This window comes from Cryptomeria japonica, unplaced genomic scaffold (genome assembly GCF_030272615.1).
Source record: "Cryptomeria japonica unplaced genomic scaffold, Sugi_1.0 HiC_scaffold_196, whole genome shotgun sequence".
Lineage (NCBI taxonomy): Eukaryota > Viridiplantae > Streptophyta > Pinopsida > Cupressales > Cupressaceae > Cryptomeria > Cryptomeria japonica.
In genome coordinates this window covers 245,680-255,000 of record NW_026729018.1, presented here as the reverse complement: position 1 = coordinate 255,000, position 9,321 = coordinate 245,680, and the positions used below count along the sequence as shown (strand labels likewise).

General features: G+C 62.7%; 1 non-coding gene across 1 annotated transcript; it reads right to left on the bottom strand.

The window, feature by feature from the left end:
* Window positions 1-3,978: 3,978 nt before the first annotated feature.
* On the bottom strand, window positions 3,979-4,097 carry LOC131868138 (5S ribosomal RNA). Its single transcript, XR_009366630.1, has one exon. It is a non-coding gene; the product is annotated as a 5S ribosomal RNA (ribosomal RNA).
* Window positions 4,098-9,321: the final 5,224 nt, after the last annotated feature.

The window sequence follows — 9,321 nt, the reverse complement described above, 5'->3', positions numbered from 1 at the left end:
CGCACCTCCGCCAGGGTGGGCACCTTGGTGCGCACAACTTGCCTGGGCTGCGCACCAGGAAGGGCTCAAGATGGCACCCGCGTTCCGTTTTTTTCACTATCTTTCAGAACGGAAATTTTAAAATCTCGTTTTTTTTTGCCTTTTCTGGAAATTAGTGAAGGCAGCGCATCAAAGGTGCGCAACGCTGGTGCGAACCTGGGAGCGCTCCGATGTGTGCTCCAAGGTGCGGCGTGCACGAAGTCGGACCCCGGTTTGCCCCGGGTGCGCACCTCGCGTGCACCTTGGTGCGCACACCTTGGCTGGGTTGCGCGCCCTGGTGGGCACCATGGTGCGCACCAAGGAGCGCTCCGAAGTGTGCTCCAAGGTGCGGCGTGCACGAAGTCGGAGCCCGGTTTGCCCCGGGTGCGCACCTCGCGTGCACCTTCGCCGCGGTGGGCACCATGGCGTGCACGAAGTCGGAGCCCGGTTTGCCCCGGGTGCGCACCTCGCGTGCACCTTCGCCGGGGTGGGCACCTTGGTGTGCAGACCTTGGCTGGGTTGCGCGCCCTGGTGGGCACCATGGTGCGCACCAAGGAGCGCTCCGAAGTGTGCTCCAAGGTGCGGCCTGCACGAAGTCGGAGCCCGGTTTGCCCCGGGTGTGCACCTCGGGTGGGCACCTTGGTGCGCATGCCTTGCCTGGGCTGCGCACCAGGGCGGGCTCAAGATGGCACCCGCGTTCCTTTTTTTTCACTATCTTTCAAAACGGAAATTTTAAAATCTCATTTTTTTTTGCCTTTTTCTGGAAATTAGTGAAGGCAGCGCATCAAAGGTGCGCACCTCGCTGCCCACCACGGTGCGCAACGCCGGTGGGCACCCGGGAGTGCTTCGAAGTGTGCTCCAAGGTGCTGCGTGCACGTTGTCGGAGCCCGGTTTGCCCCGGGTGCGCACCTCGCGTGCACCTTCGTCGGGGTGGGCACCTTGGCTGGGTTTGCCCCGGCTGCGCTCCGAAGCGGGGTTATTGGAGCGCCGCCTCTTTTTTTGTCGGAGCGTTTGGTGGGGTTTCTCGCATTGGCTCTTCCGAGGCCCGGTTGCCACCCTGGCGCGCACGAAGTCGGAAGTAGGGTTAATTGCCCGGGTGCGCACCTTTGCCAGGGTGGGCACCTTACCTGGGCTGCGCACCAGGGCGGGCTCAAGATGGCACGCGCGTTCCGTTTTTTTCACTATCTTTCAAAACGGAAATTTTAAAATCTCCTTTTTTTTTTGCCTTTTCTGGAAATTAGTGAAGGCAGCGCATCAAAGGTGCGCACCTCGCTGCCCACCTTGGTGTGCTCTGAGGTGCGCACCCGGGAGCGCTACGAAGTGTGCTCCAAGGTGCGGCGTGCACGTTGTCGGAGCCCGGTTTGCCCCGGGTGCGCACCTCGCCTGCACCTTGGCCGGGGTGGGCACCTTGGCTGGGTTTGCCCAGGGTGCGCTCCGAAGCGGGGTTACTGGAGCGCCCCCTCTTTTTTTGTCAGAGCGTTTGGTGGGGTTTCTCGCATTGGCTCTTCCCAGGCCCGGTTGTTGGGTGCGCTCCCACCCTGGCGCGCGCGAAGTTGGAAGTTGGGTTAATTGCCCGGGCGCGCACCTTCGCCAGGGTGGGCACCTTGGTGCGCACACCTTGGCTGGGCTGCGCACCAGGGCGGGCTCAAGATGGCACCAGCATTCCCTTTTTCTCACTATCTTTCAAAACGGAAATTTTAAAATCTCGTTTTTTTTTTGCCTTTTATGGAAATTAGTGAAGGCATCGCATCAAAGGTGCGCACCTCGCTGCCCACCTTGGTGTGCTCCGAGGTGCCCACCACGGTGCGCAACGCCGGTGCGAACCCGGGAGCGCCCCGATGTGTGCTCCAAGGTGCGGCGTGCACGAAGTCGGACCCCGGTTTGCCCCGGGTGCGCACCTCGCGTGCACCTTGGTGCGCACACCTTGGCTGGGTTGCGCGGCCTGGTGGGCACCATGGTGCGCACCAAGGAGCGCTCCGAAGTGTGCTCCAAGGTGCGGCGTGCACGAAGTCGGAGCCCGGTTTGCCCCGGGTACGCACCTCGCGTGCACCTTCGCCGGGGTGGGCACCTCGGCTGGGTTGCGCGCCCTGGTGCGCACCAAGGAGCGCTCCGAAGTGTGCTCCAAGGTGCGGCGTGCACGAAGTCGGAGCCCGGTTTGCCCCGGGTGCGCACCTTCGCCGCGGTGCGCACCATGGCGTGCACGAAGTCGGAGCCCGGTTTGCCCCGGGTGCGCACCTCGCGTGCACCTTCGGCGGGGTTGCGCGCCCTGGTGGGCACCATGGTGCGCACCAAGGAGCGCTCCGAAGTGTGCTCCAAGGTGCGGCGTGCACGAAGTCGGAGCCCGGTTTGCCCCGGGTGCGCACCTCGCGTGCACCTTCGGCGGGGTTGCGCGCCCTGGTGGGCACCATGGTGCGCACCAAGGAGCGCTCCGAAGTGTGCTCCAAGGTGCGGCGTGCACGAAGTCGGAGCCCGGTTTGCCCCGGGTGCGCACCTCGCGTGCACCTTCGCCGCGGTGGGCACCATGGCGTGCACGAAGTCGGAGCCCGGTTTGCCCCGGGTGCGCACCTCGCGTGCACCTTCGCCGGGGTGGGCACCTCGGCTGGGTTGCGCGCCCTGGTGCGCACCAAGGAGCGCTCCGAAGTGTGCTCCAAGGTGCGGCGTGCACGAAGTCGGAGCCCGGTTTGCCCCGGGTGCGCACCTCGCGTGCACCTTCGCCAGGGTGGGCACCTCGGTGCGCACACCTTCTCAATGTTTTCTTGCCTTTTCTGGAAATTGGTGAAGGCAGCGCATCAAAGGTGCGCACCTCGGTGTGCTCCGAGGTGCGAACCCGAGAGCGCTCCGAGGTGCCCACGAAGTCGAAAGTCGGGTTAATTGCATTGTTTTCCCCGGGTGCGCTCCGAGGTGCGCAACATCGGCGCGCACCAAGGAGGGCTCCGAAGTGTGCTCCAAGGTGCGCACGATGGCGTGCACCTCTGGTGCGCACGATTCGGAGCTCGGTTTGACCGGGGTGCGCACACCTTGGCTGGGTTGCGCACCTTTTGTGCGCTCCAAGGTGCGCACGAAGTCGGAGCTCGGTTTGCCCCGGGTGCGCACCTTCGCCAGGGTGCGCACCTTGATGCGCACGCCTTGGCTGGGCTGCGCACCTTGGTGGGCGCCATGGTGCGCACCTTTCGTGCGCTCCAAGGTGCGCACGAAGTCGGAGCTCGGTTTGCCCCGGGTGCGCACCTTGGTGGGCGCCATGGTGCACTCCGAGGTGCCCAAGATTGGTGCGCACCAAGGAGCGCTCCGAAGTGCGCTCCAAGGTGCGCGCGAAGTCGAAAGTTGGGTTAATTGTCCGGTTTGCCTCGGGTGCGCACCTTGCGTGCACCTTCGCCAGGGTGGGCGCCTTGGTGCGCACACCTTGGCTGGGCTGCGCACACCTTGGCACCCGCGTTTCCTTCATTTTAAATTTTTTTTTTTTACAATCTCTCAAGTGGGAAATTCTATAATCTCAACTTTTTTTGCCTTTTCAGGAAACTTTTGAATGGAGCGCATCATTGGTGCGCTCCGAAGTGTGCTCCAAAGCTCTCTCCAGCTGCGTGCACCTGCCCCGGCCGCGCACCCGGCCCCGCCCAGCTTCGCTCACCTGTCCCGGGCGTCTGGTGCGGAACCTTAGAGTAAGAAACATCACCGTGCACCTTGGCCAACGTGCGCGACTCGACCGAGCGCGCACTGGCCGAGGTGCACACCGATTTCACCTGGGTGCGCGCGCAGCACCTCGGGCGCACCGGGGTGCGCGCACAACGCCCGGGTTGCACCGTGGCCTGTGTGCTCGGGGCGCCTCGGGTGCGCGCTCGGTGTCGCCCCCGCGCGCGCGGTAGTGCGGGCAGCGCACCCCGGCCCGGCCCGGCCCCGACGAGAACGCAAACGGGCAAAAGGTTTATTCAAATAGCATTGCGACGCCCGGCGAAAAACTAAAAAAGGGTGCAACACCGGGACTTCCCGGGAGGTCACCCATCCCAGTACTACTCCGGCCCAAGCGCGCTTAACTGCGGAGTTCTGATGGGATCCGGTGCACTAACGCTGGTATGATCGCACCCGTTATGAGCTTGTCGCAGTGTGTACTTAGCAAACCGCGACCCACGTGCGAATCCACCCCGGCCACCCACCCCCGTCGAGGTGCACACCCTCCCTCGCGAAGTGCGCCCCGTTCGCCAAGTGTGAGCCCTGCCCGGGTGCGCGCACCTTGCTAGGGCGTCGGGTGTGCACCCGGCCCGGCCTACGTGCGTGCACCTGGAGGGGGCGTCGTGTGCGTGCAGTGTCCCGTCTGCAACGCGGTGCCCACACACCACCTCGGGCGCAACGACCTGCGCTCACATGTGGGCCGAGTGCACCTTGGTGCATGTTCGGGGCGCCTCGGGTGCACGCTCGATCTTGCCCCGGTGCACCAAGGCGCTCGGTTTGCCCCGGGTGCGCACTTGGTGCAAGGTGGGCACCCAAAATAGGGATCAAGCACCAAAACACAAGTTTCGGGATGCAAAATGGGACCCAAGGACCACAAATGCGTTCCAAGACCCATGATGGGTCCACGAGAACAAAAATGTGTTCCGAGACTTAATAAACAAATATTGGGTTTTAGGAGAAGAAACATGCTCTGATGCCCAAAACGAGAATCGACCCCGAAAAGGCCACAGGCCAAAAGTGGGATGCGAGACAAAAAAAAATGGGACCCGAGGACCAAAATTGGGTTCCCAGGTCGAAGACAGGGCAACCGGACAAGAAACGACCTCTAAGGCTCGAAATGAGTCCCGACGACTAAAACTTGACAAGAAGCACCCATCAGGCACCCAACTCGACACCCATGGGATGCCGACCCACCCGGGCTTCCACCTAGCACACCTTGGCACCCACCCACCCTCGCACCCAACCTCGCACCCAACTTAGCACCTTTGAACCCACATTGGCACTCACCCTGACCCTGGCACCTTGGAACCCACATTGGCACTCACCTTGACCCTGGCACCCACCTTTGCACTCACCTTGGGACCCACCCTGGCTCCCACCTCGGCACCCACCCAGACACCCACCTTGGTTCCTTGGCACCCACCTTGGATCCTTGGCACCCACCCCGACACCCACCTTGGCACGCAACTTGGCTACTTGCCACCCACCTTGGCTCCTTGACGCCCACCCCGACAACCACCCCGTGACCTACCCTGGCTAGGGTTGGTGCACACCCACCCTGGTGCCCACCTTGGCACCCACCCTATGACCCACCTTGGCACGCACCTTAGTACCCACCCCGTTACCCACCCTAGGACCCACCCCGTGACCCACCTTGGCCAGGGTGGGTGCCTTGGTGCGCACAACTTGCCTGGGCTGCACACCAGGGCGGGCTCAAGATGGCACCCGCGTTCCGTTTTTTTCACTATCTTTCAAAACGGAAATTTTAAAATCTCATTTTTTTCTTTTTTTTGCCTTTTCTGGAAATTAGTGAAGGCAGCGCATCAAAGGTGCGCAATGCTGGTGCGAACCCGGGAGCGCTCCGATGTGTGCTCCAAGGTGCGGCGTGCACGAAGTCCGAGCCCGGTTTGCCCCGGGTGCGCACCTCGCGTGCACCTTCGCCGGGGTGAGCACCTTGGCTGGGTTGCGCGCCCTGGTGCGTACCAAGGAGCGCTCTGAAGTGTGCTCCAAGGTGCGGCGTGCACGAAGTCGGAGCCCGGTTTGCCCCGGGTGTGCACCTCGGGTGCGCACCTCGCGTGCACCTTCGCTGCGGTGGGCACCTTGGCTGGGTTGCGCGCCTTGGTGGGCACCATGCAGTGCACGAAGTCGGAGCCCGGTTTGCCCCGGGCGCGCACCTCCGCCAGGGTGGGCACCTTGGTGCGCACAACTTGCCTGGGCTGCGCATCAGGAAGGGCTCAAGATGGCACCCGCGTTCCGTTTTTTTCACTATCTTTCAGAACGGAAATTTTAAAATATCGTTTTTTTTTGCCTTTTCTGGAAATTAGTGAAGGCAGCGCATCAAAGGTGCGCAACGCTGGTGCGAACCTGGGAGCGCTCCGATGTGTGCTCCAAGGTGCGGCGTGCACGAAGTCGGAGCCCGGTTTGCCTCGGGTGCGCCCTGGTGGGCACCATGGTGCGCACCAAGGAGCGCTCCGAAGTGTGCTCCAAGGTGCGGCCTGCACGAAGTCGGAGCCCGGTTTGCCCCGGGTGTGCACCTCGGGTGGGCACCTTGGTGCGCATGCCTTGCCTGGGCTGCGCACCAGGGCGGGCTCAAGATGGCACCCGCGTTCCTTTTTTTTCACTATCTTTCAAAACGGAAATTTTAAAATCTCATTTTTTTTTGCCTTTTTCTGGAAATTAGTGAAGGCAGCGCATCAAAGGTGCGCACCTCGCTGCCCACCACGGTGCGCAACGCCGGTGGGCACCCGGGAGTGCTTCGAAGTGTGCTCCAAGGTGCTGCGTGCACGTTGTCGGAGCCCGGTTTGCCCCGGGTGCGCACCTCGCGTGCACCTTCGTCGGGGTGGGCACCTTGGCTTGGTTTGCCCCGGCTGCGCTCCGAAGCGGGGTTATTGGAGCGCCGCCTCTTTTTTTGTCGGAGCGTTTGGTGGGGTTTCTCGCATTGGCTCTTCCGAGGCCCGGTTGCCACCCTGGCGCGCACGAAGTCGGAAGTAGGGTTAATTGCCCGGGTGCGCACCTTTGCCAGGGTGGCACCTTACCTGGGCTGCGCACCAGGGCGGGCTCAAGATGGCACGCGCGTTCCGTTTTTTTCACTATCTTTCAAAACGGAAATTTTAAAATCTCCTTTTTTTTTTGCCTTTTCTGGAAATTAGTGAAGGCAGCGCATCAAAGGTGCGCACCTCGCTGCCCACCTTGGTGTGCTCTGAGGTGCGCACCCGGGAGCGCTACGAAGTGTGCTCCAAGGTGCGGCGTGCACGTTGTCGGAGCCCGGTTTGCCCCGGGTGCGCACCTCGCCTGCACCTTGGCCGGGGTGGGCACCTTGGCTGGGTTTGCCCAGGGTGCGCTCCGAAGCGGGGTTACTGGAGCGCCCCCTCTTTTTTTGTCAGAGAGTTTGGTGGGGTTTCTCGCATTGGCTCTTCCCAGGCCCGGTTGTTGGGTGCGCTCCCACCCTGGCGCGCGCGAAGTTGGAAGTTGGGTTAATTGCCCGGGCGCGCACCTTCGCCAGGGTGGGCACCTTGGTGCGCAAACCTTGGCTGGGCTGCGCACCAGGGCGGGCTCAAGATGGCACCAGCATTCCCTTTTTCTCACTATCTTTCAAAACGGAAATTTTAAAATCTCATTTTTTTTTTGCCTTTTATGGAAATTAGTGAAGGCATCGCATCAAAGGTGCGCACCTCGCTGCCCACCTTGGTGTGCTCCGAGGTGCCCACCACGGTGCGCAACGCCGGTGCGAACCCGGGAGCGCCCCGATGTGTGCTCCAAGGTGCGGCGTGCACGAAGTCGGACCCCGGTTTGCCCCGGGTGCGCACCTCGCGTGCACCTTGGTGCGCACACCTTGGCTGGGTTGCGCGGCCTGGTGGGCACCATGGTGCGCACCAAGGAGCGCTCCGAAGTGTGCTCCAAGGTGCGGCGTGCACGAAGTCGGAGCCCGGTTTGCCCCGGGTGCGCACCTTCGCCGCGGTGGGCACCATGGCGTGCACGAAGTCGGAGCCCGGTTTGCCCCGGGTGCGCACCTCGCGTGCACCTTCGCCGGGGTGGGCACCTCGGCTGGGTTGCGCGCCCTGGTGCGCACCAAGGAGCGCTCTGAAGTGTGCTCCAAGGTGCGGCGTGCACGAAGTCGGAGCCCGGTTTGCCCCGGGTGTGCACCTCGCGTGCGCACCTCGCGTGCACCTTCGCTGCGGTGGGCACCTTGGCTGGGTTGCGCACCTTGGTGGGCACCATGCAGTGCACGAAGTCGGAGCCTGGATTGCCCCGGGCGCGCACCTCCGCCAGGGTGGGCACCTTGGTGCGCACAACTTGCCTGGGGTGCGCACCAGGAAGGGCTCAAGATGGCACCCGCGTTCCGTTTTTTTCACTATCTTTCAGAACGGAAATTTTAAAATCTCGTTTTTTTTTGCCTTTTCTGGAAATTAGTGAAGGCAGCGCATCAAAGGTGCGCAACGCTGGTGCGAACCTGGGAGCGCTCCGATGTGTGCTCCAAGGTGCGGCGTGCACGAAGTCGGACCCCGGTTTGCCCCGGGTGCGCACCTCGCGTGCACCTTGGTGCGCACACCTTGGCTGGGTTGCGCGCCCTGGTGGGCACCATGGTGCGCACCAAGGAGCGCTCCGAAGTGTGCTCCAAGGTGCGGCGTGCACGAAGTCGGAGCCCGGTTTGCCCCGGGTGCGCACCTCGCGTGCACCTTCGCCGCGGTGGGCACCATGGCGTGCACGAAGTCGGAGCCCGGTTTGCCCCGGGTGCGCACCTCGCGTGCACCTTCGCCGGGGTGGGCACCTTGGTGTGCAGACCTTGGCTGGGTTGCGCGCCCTGGTGGGCACCATGGTGCGCACCAAGGAGCGCTCCGAAGTGTGCTCCAAGGTGCGGCCTGCACGAAGTCGGAGCCCGGTTTGCCCCGGGTGTGCACCTCGGGTGGGCACCTTGGTGCGCATGCCTTGCCTGGGCTGCGCACCAGGGCGGGCTCAAGATGGCACCCGCGTTCCTTTTTTTTCACTATCTTTCAAAATGGAAATTTTAAAATCTCATTTTTTTTTGCCTTTTTCTGGAAATTAGTGAAGGCAGCGCATCAAAGGTGCGCACCTCGCTGCCCACCACGGTGCGCAACGCCGGTGGGCACCCGGGAGTGCTTCGAAGTGTGCTCCAAGGTGCTGCGTGCACGTTGTCGGAGCCCGGTTTGCCCCGGGTGCGCACCTCGCGTGCACCTTCGTCGGGGTGGGCACCTTGGCTGGGTTTGCCCCGGCTGCGCTCCGAAGCGGGGTTATTGGAGCGCCGCCTCTTTTTTTGTCGGAGCGTTTGGTGGGGTTTCTCGCATTGGCTCTTCCGAGGCCCGGTTGCCACCCTGGCGCGCACGAAGTCGGAAGTAGGGTTAATTGCCCGGGTGCGCACCTTTGCCAGGGTGGGCACCTTACCTGGGCTGCGCACCAGGGCGGGCTCAAGATGGCACGCGCGTTCCGTTTTTTTCACTATCTTTCAAAACGGAAATTTTAAAATCTCCTTTTTTTTTTGCCTTTTCTGGAAATTAGTGAAGGCAGCGCATCAAAGGTGCGCACCTCGCTGCCCACCTTGGTGTGCTCTGAGGTGCGCACCCGGGAGCGCTACGAAGTGTGCTCCAAGGTGCGGCGTGCACGTTGTCGGAGCCCGGTTTGCCC